Below are 12,238 nucleotides of genomic sequence, written 5' to 3'. Positions count from 1 at the left end.
AGTGATTACTAGAGGAAACATTTAATGTTTGCATTGAGTTCACCAGCTTCAGAAGACTATACCATATGACTTAGTTGAAGTGGTACAGGCTTAAAGAATATTTGATGATGTGTCCTTTTAGCAAGAATGTTGAAACTCCCACACCTGAGTTCCTCATATTATTTGCATACAACATGTTGCCTCATAGAAAGACACCCTAACTGAAATAATCTTATCCACAAATCCAAATCTTTAAAGGATGTAAAAGTTCTCTGGATGATAACACAGGCTAAGCTGTTAAGCTTGCCCACCTACCGGAAGAGCATAGACAGTCTGATGTAGTTGTAAGCACCCTAGAAAAGAAGACCATTGCATTTTATAATGATCACGCACTGCCACCTATCACTTTGCATATCCAGTGTAATATTGTGTTCTATTATTTGTCCATCTTTTCTTATGAAACTAATCTCCAAACTGAACTGTGATTTTTGCAATTATGCAGAGGCTGAGCAAATAAAAACTGTAAAGTGGGGAAATTAGAAAAAAGCACTGGTCCCTCTAAGTTGTACACGTGCATTGCTGTGCATTCCTAATAAAACTGCAATGTATGTTGTCTATGTGACTACACACTTGCACCACCAAAAAATTTTTTGTTTAGTTATTTAAAAACAGGTTACTGCAAGACTATACTAAAAAAATCTTTTCTGCATTTGGGAAGCAAAGAAAAGGCATACATAAAGTTTCAGGTCTATGTAGTTGTCCTGGGTAAGATTAATCATTCGATCAGCACCTCATGAAGTCTAGTGTAATATTACTGCATAGGAGTGCAGAATACAATACATAAAAGGTGATGATTGTGTGTTGATATCTGGAGATGTGGAGATGGTGCGAGTGTTTGGCTGGATTTTAGAAAGTGTTTTTTGATGAAAGTTAAACATGGTATTAAGTTGTGAGTTTTGAATTAGGGGTTGAACTTTGCAAATAAATTACATGTGGATGGAAGGCCAGCCTTGTACATGCAGGCTGGTTGTACTAATATAAGATCCAGAATAATATTCAAAACAAGCACACATAATTTTAATCTTGAATTCTTAGCATGTATAAAAAGTGACAACCCCATTAAATAATTAGAAGAGTGGTAAACAGAATAACAGACAGGTGTGTGTGTGTGTGTGTGTGTGTGTGTGTGTGTGTGTGTGTGTGTGTGTGTGTGTGTGTGTGTGTGTGTGTGTGTGTGTGTGTGTGTGTGTGTGTGTATGTGTCTGTGTGTGGTTGTGTGTCTGTGTGTGCGTGTGTGTGTGCATGCAAGCAAGTGGGCATGAACACATATTTATGAAAAATATCTGTCTATAGCTCTATATAGCCATAGATATAAATCTAGATCTAGATAGATATAATATCTGGGTTTTAAAGATGTTTTATGATTATCATTTTCTGAACAGCTTCTGTTGTTAAGGGTTGCTGTAGTTTGAAGATGAGCAGATAGCCCAGACCTTTCTATCCCAGCAACAGTTTCCTTCAACCTTGTGGATTCCTCAGACATTCCTGTGCAAGTTATGAAATATAAACCCATTGTTTGTGTCTGCCCTGGAGCCTTCTCTAAGTCAGACACCCACTTGGTACACCAGCTATGGAATGTTTCCAGAGGGCATCCTCATACTTCAGCTAAGACTTCTCAATACACCACCCAAGAATGGGTTATCCTGGGATTATCTAGGATTATATCTGATTTTTTTTAGCTCTAAGTAGACTTGTATGATACATATCATAAGAACTATGGGACTTGTGCTGTTGAACTCTGCTGCATGATCTCCTCCTGGATAGTTGCCCCCCCTCCAATCTGACCTCTTTCATTGGAAACATATCAAGTACAGGTGTCATTTTCTATTAATATGTGGAATATCACAGGACTGTGATGTTTTCAGCAACAAGGGAAAATGTTAGACAAAAAATTATGCAGATTCTGTAAACAGATGTCTTTTTTTATTTATCTACATTTCAAGCATAATTCCTCTTCATTGTCCATTTCCCACCTACATTGTACAGGGTTCTTAGTTTTCTTCACATCATATTAAATATAGAGGGAACATCAGTGCGATTAATTTTGAACTACAGACTATAACTAACTGGTGAGGGTCATTAACTACAGACTATAACTAACTGGTGAGGGTCATTCGCATTGAACTCTATTGGTGGTAGTGAAGGAGAAGGTCAGATTTTAATTATTAGCCCTGATTAAATTTGTGCACTCTTCCCATTTCAGCAACAGACACATAAATATGTAGAGCTAAATTGTGATCTAGAATTGACTGAAAAGGAGTCAGACCATAATTCTGATTCTCCCTCTGAAGCTGAGGTTGCCAGTTGAAGTAACATGAAAGGTATAGAATGCATGTTCATTCAGGTGACTTACATTGGTGAGCTCCACAACAAATCATAACCCTGTGCAAAGCAGAAGAATTCACATAAAAAACAATTGACTCCTCACTGTACCTATTATTCAAATTATTGAAATTATCCATAAAGAGGCAGATTGGATAACTGAACAGTCAGCTGATGAGAAGTTAGTGAACTTTTATTTGAATACATTATGCAGCTAGTTGCAAGGTAGGTGAGGAGAAACCTACTGCTCCATAATATACCAACAGAGTACTCAAATTTATTGGCTTTTCCCTCTAGGAACTTGGGCAATGCATAGCTTTGCTTTAAGCCTCATGACAACTCTTATCTCAGATATGATGCTGGATAATAGAGGCACTTGTGGGCACTGCATTCAATAAATCTGGATTGAAGTTTCAATACAGGTTGGTCTGCAATATAAACACAAGGGTAGCACCATGCAACAAGTTCTACACCATTCTTCCCATGTCAAGGATGGACCTTACATTAGTATACAATTGCCATTATGTGGCCAATGGAAACTAGGCCTTGAAAATTAGCATCTGATTATGGAAAGGATGCCTAGCTATATTATGCAGGTATGAGGGTTTAAAGCTGAGTGAAATGTCATGCATTTGTGGAACTTAGAAACCAAAATGGCAATTCAAAACTAATGCTAAGGAGCTACCAGAAATGATAGATTGAGTCATCCAGCCCTATGCTGCCTCAGAATGCAACATTTTCTACAGGGATGAAATATATGAAGATACATCTTAGGATGGTGAAAAGGGTGAAGTCCAGCCTAGAGGTCCTTGTCATCCCTGTCATGCTATATCAGAAAAACAATTTAGCTATGCACCTTAATTGAAACCTTAACTAAATTACAGATTAGTAAAGAAAATATTTAGGAAACTTCTTATTTGCAAAGGTGATGGACAGGTTGACAAATGAGATCAGACAGGAGTCCTCATGGACCATGATGTTTGCAGATGACATTGTGATCTGTAGTGAGAGTAGGGAACAGGTGGAGGAGACCCTGGAGAGGTGGAGATATGCTCTTGAGAGGAGAGGAATGAGGAACAGCAGGACAGAATATATGTGTGTGGAATGAGAGGGAGGCTAGAGGAATGGTGAAGATGCAGGGAGTAGAGCTGGTGAAAGGTGGATGATTTTAAATACTTGGGATCAACAATTCAGAGTAATGGTGAGTGTGGAAGAGAGGTGAAGAAGAGAGTCCAGGCAGGATGGAGTGGGTGGAGATGAGTGTCAGGAGTGATTTGTGACAGACAGGTACCAGTAAGTGTGAAAGGGAAGGTCTACATGAGGGTAGTGAGACCAGCTGTGTTAGATGGGTTGGAGACAGTGGCATTGACAAAAGGCATGAGTCAGAGCTGGAGGTGGCAGAGTTAAAGATGTTAAGATGTGCACTGGATGTGATGAGGATGGGCATGATTAGGAATAAGTATATCAGAGGGTCAGCTCAGGTTGGACGTTTGGAGACAAAGCCAGAGAGTTGAGATTGCATTTATTTGGATATGTGCTGAGGATGGGATGCTGGGTATATTGGGAAAAGGATGCTAAGGATGGAGCTCCCAGGTAAGAGAAAAAGAGGAAGGCCTAAGATAAGGTTTATGGATGTGGTGAGTCAGGACATGCAGGTGGTTGGTGTAAGACAGCAAGATGCAGAGGACACGAATAAATGGAAACAGATGATCTGCTGTGGCAACCCCTAACGGGAGCAGCGGAAGGAAAAAGAAAGAAAGAATAAAATAAAGAAAATAATTAGTAAACAATAAATGAGCTGCTGACTATGAGGTATATAAAGAAAAAGATACATACACAATAAGAACAACACCTATGCCAAGCAAGCTAAATAATAACAACACTAATATACTTGAATATAACAGTTAAATATGCGATACTCACAATCTAGAGAGAGGTGTCAACTAAATAAGTCCAGATTCCTTTGCAAGTGTCTACCTTCCAGAAGCTATGAATAGGACATTTATTTATCTTTGAGGTCACTAGTATTAATCTGGGGTAACAGAACAGCAGTGCAGGATGAGATGTCTTGTGGTGCTTAATGACGTTATTTTTGCTCTCCTACTTGCACCATGTAATGTGGTTAGCTGAGGTAATATTTTTATGAACACATGAAGTTATTCAATGTGAATTAATGCACTTATTAAGTATGAAGGTATTGTCATTTGCATGAAAGTACAAAATATGGAGAAGTTTGCCATGAACATGATCACAGAAGAAGAAAAGTGGAATGATTTGGATCAAGGTGATCATCTACCACCACAGCAGTGCTCTGCAGTTGCTGCAAACCTGATGTAACTGAATGTCAGACAAGTAACAAGGGTTTTGAGGAGGTAACATTTGGTCTGTGCTGCTTATCAGGACTGTCAACATGGTATGGAAGAAACATTTAAATAGTTGGCATTGAAGTTGTCAAGCTTTTTCATGATCACCGAATCACCATAATACTGTTTGGCATATGGTGGATACAGTACAAAATAGAATCAAAGAACCACATAAATATGTAGAGCTAAATTGTGATCTAGAATTGACTGAAAAGGAGTCAGACCATAATTCTGATTCTCCCTCTGAAGCTGAGGTTGCCAGTTGAAGTAACATGAAAGGTATAGAATGCATGTTCATTCAGGTGACTTACATTGGTGAGCTCCACAACAAATCATAACCCTGTGCAAAGCAGAAGAATTCACATAAAACAATTGACTCCTCACTGTACCTATTATTCAAATTATTGAAATTATCCATAAAGAGGCAGATTGGATAACTGAACAGTCAGCTGATGAGAAGTTAGTGAACTTTTATTTGAATACATTATGCAGCTAGTTGCAAGGTAGGTGAGGAGAAACCTACTGCTCCATAATATACCAACAGAGTACTCAAATTTATTGGCTTTTCCCTCTAGGAACTTGGGCAATGCATAGCTTTGCTTTAAGCCTCATGACAACTCTTATCTCAGATATGATGCTGGATAATAGAGGCACTTGTGGGCACTGCATTCAATAAATCTGGATTGAAGTTTCAATACAGGTTGGTCTGCAATATAAACACAAGGGTAGCACCATGCAACAAGTTCTACACCATTCTTCCCATGTCAAGGATGGACCTTACATTAGTATACAATTGCCATTATGTGGCCAATGGAAACTAGGCCTTGAAAATTAGCATCTGATTATGGAAAGGATGCCTAGCTATATTATGCAGGTATGAGGGTTTAAAGCTGAGTGAAATGTCATGCATTTGTGGAACTTAGAAACCAAAATGGCAATTCAAAACTAATGCTAAGGAGCTACCAGAAATGATAGATTGAGTCATCCAGCCCTATGCTGCCTCAGAATGCAACATTTTCTACAGGGATGAAATATATGAAGATACATCTTAGGATGGTGAAAAGGGTGAAGTCCAGCCTAGAGGTCCTTGTCATCCCTGTCATGCTATATCAGAAAAACAATTTAGCTATGCACCTTAATTGAAACCTTAACTAAATTACAGATTAGTAAAGAAAATATTTAGGAAACTTCTTATTTGCAAAGGTGATGGACAGGTTGACAAATGAGATCAGACAGGAGTCCTCATGGACCATGATGTTTGCAGATGACATTGTGATCTGTAGTGAGAGTAGGGAACAGGTGGAGGAGACCCTGGAGAGGTGGAGATATGCTCTTGAGAGGAGAGGAATGAGGAACAGCAGGACAGAATATATGTGTGTGAATGAGAGGGAGGCTAGAGGAATGGTGAAGATGCAGGGAGTAGAGCTGGTGAAAGGTGGATGATTTTAAATACTTGGGATCAACAATTCAGAGTAATGGTGAGTGTGGAAGAGAGGTGAAGAAGAGAGTCCAGGCAGGATGGAGTGGGTGGAGATGAGTGTCAGGAGTGATTTGTGACAGACAGGTACCAGTAAGTGTGAAAGGGAAGGTCTACATGAGGGTAGTGAGACCAGCTGTGTTAGATGGGTTGGAGACAGTGGCATTGACAAAAAGGCATGAGTCAGAGCTGGAGGTGGCAGAGTTAAAGATGTTAAGATGTGCACTGGATGTGATGAGGATGGGCATGATTAGGAATAAGTATATCAGAGGGTCAGCTCAGGTTGGACGTTTGGAGACAAAGCCAGAGAGTTGAGATTGCATTTATTTGGATATGTGCTGAGGATGGGATGCTGGGTATATTGGGAAAAGGATGCTAAGGATGGAGCTCCCAGGTAAGAGAAAAAGAGGAAGGCCTAAGATAAGGTTTATGGATGTGGTGAGTCAGGACATGCAGGTGGTTGGTGTAAGACAGCAAGATGCAGAGGACACGAATAAATGGAAACAGATGATCTGCTGTGGCAACCTAACGGAGCAGCGGAAGGAAAAAGAAAGAAAGAATAAAATAAAGAAAATAATTAGTAAACAATAAATGAGCTGCTGACTATGAGGTATATAAAGAAAAAGATACATACACAATAAGAACAACACCTATGCCAAGCAAGCTAAATAATAACAACACTAATATACTTGAATATAACAGTTAAATATGCGATACTCACAATCTAGAGAGAGGTGTCAACTAAATAAGTCCAGATTCCTTTGCAAGTGTCTACCTTCCAGAAGCTATGAATAGGACATTTATTTATCTTTGAGGTCACTAGTATTAATCTGGGGTAACAGAACAGCAGTGCAGGATGAGATGTCTTGTGGTGCTTAATGACGTTATTTTTGCTCTCCTACTTGCACCATGTAATGTGGTTAGCTGAGGTAATATTTTTATGAACACATGAAGTTATTCAATGTGAATTAATGCACTTATTAAGTATGAAGGTATTGTCATTTGCATGAAAGTACAAAATATGGAGAAGTTTGCCATGAACATGATCACAGAAGAAGAAAAGTGGAATGATTTGGATCAAGGTGATCATCTACCACCACAGCAGTGCTCTGCAGTTGCTGCAAACCTGATGTAACTGAATGTCAGACAAGTAACAAGGGTTTTGAGGAGGTAACATTTGGTCTGTGCTGCTTATCAGGACTGTCAACATGGTATGGAAGAAACATTTAAATAGTTGGCATTGAAGTTGTCAAGCTTTTTCATGATCACCGAATCACCATAATACTGTTTGGCATATGGTGGATACAGTACAAAATAGAATCAAAGAACCACACAGCCAAAGAGAAAACATGGAACAACAATTCACTGCAATGTAAGACAAAGACGGGTGAAAGAATATTGGGCTTACTGAGGTGGTGGAAGAAAAAGATTTCTTGGACATATTGGATTATTTGAAAACTATGTTGGTGCAGTGACTAGGATTTATGCATTAAACATTAGGAACTGCAAATAGTATGGTGTGCTCACTACCATTGCATCAGATAAGGCACATGGGAAACCTAGAGTAATTTTGGTGCAGTTTGTGATGTCAGATGAAAAAGAACAGGTGTTCTAATGGATTACTATTGAAACCTTGAAACTACATAGGTCGCCTGTCGCCCGGTCACATGATTGACCCAAAATCCTGAATCTGGAACAGCGAAATTGCGACCAGGTCAAAACTGAATACAACATATATGTATTCGACATAGCAGGAGGTAATGTCAGTCACCCGTCCTATGCACCTCAAGTGAATGGTACATATATTTTACTATTTTTCAGGGGGGTAAGCCCCCCTACACCCCCACACCCCCTGCTAATTATATATACCAACATCAAGATCACACTAATGGGATAATTTCTTGTTGCTCACTGAACTGCAGTCTCACTGCACAATGCCAAACTCAAATACTCGAACTAAACTACCCATTCGCTGTAGTGTAATTGATGTATTTTGAGTCAGCTTTCTGCCCACTGAAAAACTGCCTTTCGACCGCATGTTGGGCGACAGCAGTGACTTTGAGTATTCAACAGTAAACCATTTTGACACATTGGATGCCTAGGGAAAAAGTCTCCTGTGGCTTGTTAGACAGTTCATGTGAATTATGAGTATTTGAATGCAATGTTTTAACAAGAATGGCAGTTTGAGTGTGGTAGTAGTCATTGTAAGCAATATAAACTGAAAAATGTGTTGACTTTTCCTGCTGAGTTAAAAGTGTTTTCGACTAATGGAGTGCTTGCTTTTATAAATGTAGAGGATGCAAAAGTTAACTTAAAGTAGCCACCAATGTATTTGATTTATCAAGTGATGAATACAGATTGTAAATGTATTTCAGATCTAGGTGGCTTTCTGAATTTAGTGAAAAAGGAAGAGAAACAGGAGGAGGAGCAGATGGAGACAAGCAGAAAACTGAGATGATGAGTTTCCATTGGATCAAGGGAAAGATGATATGAGAGGACTCATATTTCGGTTTAACTGTAAAATGTTTAAATTCAGTTTGCTTAACCCCTAAGAAATTATTTTAAAATTGTTCTATATAATTTGTTTTATATCTAAGAATTTGATATCTGAATGTCTAGCATGAAATTAAGGTTTAGGTGTCAGTTGTGTACCTACTACTGGGTTAACATTACAGGAGTAATGAATGGTTATATATTCCTTCTGTAAAAAGATAACACTTTAGAATTTTGTGATAATGAAAGTCTCAATGGGAGATGAATGTTTGGCATGAATGAGATAATTGCTAATATTATGAAGATGCTCATAATGTGAAGATGCTTATAACATGGAATGGACAATAATTGTCTGGAAATTTTAATAGTGGAGGGGTGAGAGGGGATAGTGTATTAAAAGAGGACAATTTGCTTAAACTGTCAATATTAAATGGGAGAGATGACAAGGATATTAAAAGTTTGATCTGATGTCAATAGTCATTTTGGAAATATGAAGTAACATGAACGATATACAAGACTTTGTTCTTCTATTGGCTTTCAGATGAGTATACTATTTGACAATAGCCATGGCACAGTAAGCTGGAATTTGAGGGTTTGGCATGGTTTGAATGTGAAGTATGAGTTTAATAATATTGATGTGCCAGTGCTACATTCTGCAGCATCATCTGTAGTAAGTATCGGGTCCAGAGGTAGACTGCATGCATCTGGAAGACAGAGGATACAAGGGATTATGGGATGGGTAGTTAAGTAAAATGACAGAGAGTGTAGAGGAGAGAAAAAAGTGTAGAACTGTATTCTTTAAGGGCAATAGATCAGGCATTTTTGCTTGCATATTGAGGGCTATGAGGATGCTGGATAGAGACAACTGCTATTTATAAAAATTACAATCTCTTGGACTCTGTTTGTAAAGAAAGAGAGTAACCAAAGTACGTAAGGTCGATGCCGTGATGTAAGTAGTTTGATTATATGTATGATGGCATAAATGGGGAAAAGAGAGAGAGGCTACTGTAAATACATAATCTGCCAGATTCAATAAAGCCTACACTACCCATGTACACCATCTGAGTGTTGTGGTAGTACAAAGCTCTACATGGTGTGTGGTGATGTGCACAAACAATAAAAACACTGTGGCATGCTAATTACAGCATAAGCAGCTGAATTGTATCTAATCAAACAATCCAAGATGGAGGAGCTATTCAACAAACTATAAAGCAACCATGTAGACTCAGTGCTGTTTTTTTGAATTCCAAAACCTATTGGAATACAGCCGCAAAAAGGAGTCTACACAGAAACAATGTTAGGGGCTGCTGTTGCTTTAATTCATGCATATGTGCAACAGGTTGAAGTTTATGTTGCTGATGCTAATAGTCCAAAGCCAAGAAGGAGAAGAGGTTTCAGATACCATTTAATTTATCACAATTTACATGACATGGAAATTGTAGAGTGCTACAGGCTGGATACAGATACATTACAGGAACTCTGCAACCTCTGTCATCCTCAACTCAGAGCCAGGGCAAACTGAGGGGAACCCATACCAGTGGAGACAAAGATATATGTAGCACTTTTAGCTACAGGAAGCTTTCAGAGACCAACAGGGGACATGCTGGGAGTGTCACAAGCATCAGAATCCGGGATTCTCCATCAATTCCTGAATGCTATGCTACAACATATCAGTGACCACATATATTTTCCCCATACTCCTGAGGACAGCTCCACAAATATGCAGGAGTTCTACCCTGCAGCACACTACTCTGAAATAGTAGGTGCCATAGATTGCACACATATAGGAATTAAGGCACCACCTGAGGAACAGGGAAGGCTCTGCATAAATAGTAAGGGCTTCTATTCTATTAACTGCCAAGCTGTGTGTAATGCCAAGCAATTCATCTTGACTGTGTGTGCTGGCAACCCAGACAGTTACCACAACTCACATATTTGGCATGCCTCCCAGCTGTATCAGATGCTCACTTGGGGTGTATCCCACAGGGTCATTTACTAGGGGGATGCAGGTTATGCATTGGAACCGTGGCTGATGATGCCCATCAAAAATGCACACACACCCATTGAAGAATGCCATAATGAGGCACAGGCTCAAAGCAGAAATATCACAGAGCATGTGTTTGGGCTGCTGAAGTCACAGTTCTAGTGCCTAGATACATCTGAGGGAGCCCTGCAGTACAATCCACATACATGTATTGAAATAGTCACCGTATTTGTCATGCTACACAACATCATCCTGAGAAAACAGTTTAGCATGATCAACAAGGGGAAGGGTCACACATCCCACCACCGATGGCAAGGTTACTACAGCCACACACAGGTGAGGAGTTGGAGGTGGAATCAGCAGCTACTGTTGGTGTAGGCAGATGTAGGCATGCTCAAAATGCCCTCATATTGGCTAAAAGACAATGCATAGCACACTTACTCGCCACCTAAGGGGCTAAAACCTTCATCCTATGCAAATACATATAGTAACACTGATGCCAGGCAAAGTTCGCAACCTTTACCTACCCATGTAATAGCTGTGTACTCCTAGTATCAGACAGAGTCAGCCCTGAACTAAAACTGTTGCACCTGCTGGATTTACAAGGTAAATGTTGAACCCGGAATGCAATGTTTAATAATATGAATGAATGGCATATCCTTGCATGTTGTTACTTGGTAATGTAAGCAAGTAAAAGGTGGGTGATTTGTGCAGAAATTACTTTAACACATGACAGCATCAATTTTATCAAATAGCAGGTGTCAGGCATCAAAGATTCACACAGTCATAACTCTCATAAGTACTGAAGGGTCACTGATGAGTCACAGAATGTCCTCGGTTTAGCACCATACTTTTGTAGTGTAAAATCATTAGAGAGAAGTTAGAAAGTAATGAGACATTAGTTTCAGAATTTAACACCCTCACATCATTTACAATACTGCTACAAAAAATGTTTGATTCTATCAACTGTCTAGCTTTCTAAAGCCAATATAAGTCAGAGGTACAATTACAAAATGAACATTTCAAATGGATATACTAAGCTCTAAGTCAGCTATGTACCCTGAGCATCATATATAAATGTTATGTATCCCTGAATCCAATTAGAAAACAGGGATATGACACAGTTATCATCTCTTGTGTGGGGTGTTGTGTGTAGAGGGGGCAGGAAGCCTAGGCTAACACAAAAGGTTGGTGAGTGTGTGTGAGTAAGAAAGAGAAGCAGGCGAACATTTGGATAAAGTAACAAATGACCAGTGAGACAAAATGAGCTTTAAGCTTCATGGCTGAACCATGTGTGTGTGTGTGTGTGTGTGTGTGTGTGTGTGTGTGTGTGTGTGTGTGCGTGTGTGCATGTGTGCATGTGTGCATGTGTGTGTGTGTGTGTGTGTGTGTGTGTGTGTGTGTGTGTGTGTGTGTGTGTGTGTGTGGGTGTGTGCGTGTGTCTGTAGGGGTCTTCCAGGTGAAATCGGTGTGTGAGTGTCTGCATGAACAAAGCCAAGCTCTATGCTAGCTCTATGTCTTGGTATGTTGGACAGATGTGAGCTGAGCATGGTAGAGGTA

The sequence above is a fragment of the Protopterus annectens genome, chromosome 5.part0, assembly GCF_019279795.1.
Source record: "Protopterus annectens isolate FY-2018-M chromosome 5.part0, PAN1.0, whole genome shotgun sequence".
Taxonomy (NCBI): domain Eukaryota; kingdom Metazoa; phylum Chordata; order Ceratodontiformes; family Protopteridae; genus Protopterus; species Protopterus annectens.
This window is presented reverse-complemented; position numbering follows the sequence as displayed.